We start from the raw sequence: 4,829 nt of genomic DNA, 5'->3' as shown, positions 1-4,829 counted from the left end.
TCCTCTCTCTTCTTCCATCTCTTCCAAACTATAAAATCTTCCATGACAGTGTTTCTTCATAGGAGAAATATTTCTTTTCTGACCCTTGAAAAAAGAATAAAACATACTTTGCGCGTTAAACAATTATAAAATTTTATTTTTTGACACTCAAATTATGGGTTTATTGTTTTCCTTAAAATTTGATTGTTATAATAAAGTTAGTAAAAGTTGTCTAGGCTTCAGGCACATATCTTTTTTTGCGTTTTATTTTTGCTTTGAAACTAATGCTATATATTTAGAAATATTTGTTTTTAACTATAATATATTTTTTCTCAAAAATTTTCGATGGCGCAAATAATTTTAAATAAATAATACTTACTTTTATTATTTTATATAAAAAACTTAAACTAGAATTAGAAAACTCGTGTTAAGTTTTTACCTGTTCCTTATGCTCTTAATGAAGATTTTATCAAAGTGAGGGGAAAAATCTTAAGTTGCTGGATGATAATCGCAAAAGTAATATTTGATTATCTGAAGCAGAAGTAGTTGTCGAAAATTTTTAGTGACATGTATTAACCTTAGGGTGGCCGAATTTTAATGCTTGGAAATTAACCATAAAGGAGAAAAAAATATTTTGTTTCTTTATGATTGCTTCTTCGCCTGTTTAGGTTATGTTTATAGTTATTTTACAAATATAAATTATAATTATTGCATCCAATTGTATTCAGGAAAACACAAAGCAAACGCATAAGTAGTTTAATTTTAAAAATAGTTATATGTATTGTAAAGAAAGTATATAATTTATTTCTAAATATAATTAAACCATCAGCTGACTTTATTTCGTTTTTCTTTTAAATTTTATGAAATAAATATTTAATTAAACACTTTTGCTTACAATTTTAAGTCTTTTTTCTAACCTTTACATTTTCTTCGGTCAAGACCATCGTTTATTTCATCTGTTAGTCTTTAACAAGCTTTTCTGAACTTTAAAATATAACCCCCACACACGAAATTCTAACGCAAACTGAACTCAATAATGATTTTAACATTTTGGCTTGCATCAATGGAAACTTTTGAAGCACATATAATTTGCTTCTTTTTATTGTAATTGTTTAACTGCATCTATTTGCTCTGTCGAAAGAGTTGTATACACAAAAATATAATTAAAAAATACCTTAATAGCCATTGTTGGAAAGTGAACTTATTTAATTTTTAGAAAAATAAAGAATCATGATTTGCAGATATTTTCTGTTAAATTCTTCACAATAAATACCTTAATAGATTAAAATCCATCTTAAATGTATATTTTTAAAAATCCTTGCGAAATTTGTATTATACAGACTACGTATTCCAAATTAACATGGAAAATATTCTATGAAATTTGAAATAGGGCTATCGTTTTATTTTATCCCTTAAATGTTAATTTGAGTTATTCTTTCGTTTTACTTTACTTTAGTTATGGTTTTTAAAATATATATCTAAACAAATATGTGTTCTCCTCTGTAGTAAAAAAAAATTTTGACGAGTCAGTCAACGGATTGTCCAAGACCACACTAAAGGAAGACGGGGTCAGAGAGGACGCTTGCTATCAGAATTAGAAAAATCACAATGTTTTAACTACCTTCTACACGCCAATTTTTTTAAAAATTAAAACAAATAAATACAGTCACTGCAACTTCTGAGTGACTGTTCTAAAATTAAAGGGATTTTAAAATATTTAAAATTTCCAAAAGTTTAATGTTTATAATATATGCTTTTAACCTGTCACGATTTCCTCCTGCGTTCAAACATATTTGAATAGCATGTATAGTACTTAATTGAATATTGATAGGATTTCATAGAATATTGTGTATATTTTATTTATCTGCCAGTGAAGAAGTAATAAAATTTACAGCTATAGTGAAGTTATTTCATACCATTACACAGGATATTATGCCACATCATTATCATTTTTCTTTTAATGGATCATATTTTTCGAATGAATTTTATCATTTTTATAGCTCAGGAAAACCGCATTCAAAGTAGCCGTAACAGATGATTAAGACCAGAAATACAATTTTAACGACGAAACCATAAAAAAACCATAATAACCATCATAAACCATAACACATGATTAAAATTGTTAAAATTAATTATTAACCAAATAGAAATTATAAATTTCAAATAATTTGTATTTATTATTATCTTGTAAGATTTCAACTAATAAATTCCGATACTCTTGAAATGAAAATTTTTCTTCCACTAGAGGAAAAAAAGAAAAATTCCGTTTTCTAGATGGTTTCAAAATACTAAAGAAATTCTTATTCGTTCGTAATAATGTATTTTTACATATTGTGAGATTAAAAATAAATACAAGTGAAGTTAAATAGTATCATGAAAAAAGTTATGATAAAATAGTAATGATGGTTTGATTTTAATACAGGACTATTCATAGCTCTGTCAGATATTTTAAAACGTTAAATTTGGAGAAAAAAACTGAGATGTATAAGGAAGAAATGAGTCTTGATGTTATTACTGAAACAGTTACGGTTTTATTTGAAGTTTTATTTTTGATGTTAACGTTTTTACTCCATTCTGAAGAAACGAGTGCTAGCATTGATTTATCGTGCAAGGGTAAACTGACTTCAAACATGTTAACTAGAGAAATGTTGTTTGTTAAATCGCCATCTTAAACAAATCCAAATGGTTACCTCTTTTTTGGAAGTTGAAGCGGAATGTAAGTATGGGCAGATTTTGACTATATCAATTGCTAATTAAGTAAATATAAATAAATGTCTGACAGGTAAGAAAAGTAACGCTTGAATGAAAAGCGCCAATGCAAGTCAAAATAATGAAAAAAGAATAAATGGTGTGTGCTGTATAGAGGACAACAAAAAGTTTTCACAGTTTCAATACAAAACTGGTGATTTAAATAAAAACAAAAAGACACTGAAATAACAAGTGAATTTTGAAAAGAAAAAAAAATATTTTACTTTAAAAAATAGTAAAAGAAATATTAGACCTAGATTAGAAAATTGTGAAATGACTTTTTAAAAAATAAAATAGGTAATCATAAAATCCGAAGCCTCTTGTACTAATGGGAATAATAATTTGAAAAACGGTTCCTTGGGCTATTCATCCACTTTTCCTTCGAGGTTAATATCTTCATGGCATGATCCTTTATCGCCTTACGAGATCATCACCAACAAAACCAATTATTTTTATTTTTTGAAATGCCGGATGCTATTTAGGCAAAGTATGAAATAATCGTCCTGATGAGGTTATTATGTAAATGATGTGCATGTTACTGTCAGTGACCGAAATCGGTGGTTGTTGACTTTCACCGGTGAATGTTGACAATCAAATTAGTCGCTTTGGTGAATGTCCTAAATATTTATTACATCCGATTTGATATTAATTTATTCGTGGATATAATTACACTTATTCGATATTTTAATACTTACTGAGGATAGATTAGCACAAACATCAGTGCTTGGAGTATCGGGCAAATGTATACCGGCAGTGGTACTTGACCTTAAAAAAACATCAGTGTAGGGTATACCGGGCAATGACACTTGACCTAAAAAAACATCAGTGTAGGATATACCGGGCAAATGTATACCGGGCAATGGCACATAACCAGACCTAGTATGACTAGACCTTTGGTAAATGTCCGAAATATATACTAGGTCTAGGGCCACTTTTGCTATAGCTTAAATATTTAAAAAAAAAACATTAAACAAAGCGTTTGAATCAATTTTAAACTGATAATGAAATTATTGTTTAAAAATTAAAAAAGTAATAATAAAAACTGCGCCAGATAAGAGTAGTTGAAGTAATTGCTTTATACAGCGCATGTGCGGAAAAAAATTTTAAAAAAATTTATCCACGTGAATCTAAAAAAGGATGAATATCCCAAGACATCTTGAAAAACATCAGTGAAATCAAAATCGTCGGAGAAAAGAAACAGCAAATTTTGGATGAAATCGATTGGAGAAAGTTTATTGGAAATTAGTTCAAAATAAAAAGAATTTGGATAGATTATAAAAATAGGACAAAAATTTAAATAAGTTCTCTAGAAATGGAAAGAAAGAAACTAATACCATTGACTTTTTATGTAAAGAGTTTAAAGAATCTCCAAATAGCCCAATAGTCTCAAAAAATACATCAAAAAAGAGAGACTGGAATTTGCTTTAAATTGATAGGCTCTTGAAATTATTTATTAATGAAGATTAAATCAAAATGTGAATATTATATTTAAGTAAAATAGTGGTTTTCCTGCCTTAAAAATAAATATTTTTAATCATTTTTCTACGCATTATGTTTTATGTTACACACACTATGTTTTATGTTACACACTACGTATTACGTTACACACACTAATTCGCACCATTGACATTTATTTACAGGGTGATTTTAAAAAGATGGGCAAAATTTTAGGAAGTGATAGTACACACCCAAGCAAACAATTTTTATCAAAGAATGCATGGTCGAAAACAAAACGCAAAGTTGCTGGCACATTTGGAAAGTTGTTTGATGCAAACGTTAAAGCTCCATTCCTGTTGCGAGTTACTGCGCTGCGTTACTTGTCGCCAAGCTTTCGGCCGCTGCAAGGAAAGTTCGTGATATGCCTGGTGTGTTTCAGAATGTTCGCCTATCTTTTCTTCGCCGTTGTACTGCGTGCATAGCCGCTTGCCTGCCACTGTTTTGAACACTTATTGTAATCACATGCCATTAAATTTGCTTTTATAACTTAACTTCATCGTTCTTTGTATGTTTTTGCCTCATATAAGAACATAAGCTTCGACGCCCTCCAGCGGTTTTGAGTTTTGTTTTCGACCATGCATTCTTTGATAAAAATTGTTTGCTTG

This window comes from Parasteatoda tepidariorum, chromosome 6, assembly GCF_043381705.1.
Source record: "Parasteatoda tepidariorum isolate YZ-2023 chromosome 6, CAS_Ptep_4.0, whole genome shotgun sequence".
NCBI classification, from domain to species: domain Eukaryota; kingdom Metazoa; phylum Arthropoda; class Arachnida; order Araneae; family Theridiidae; genus Parasteatoda; species Parasteatoda tepidariorum.
Note: the sequence above shows the minus strand (reverse complement) of the source record.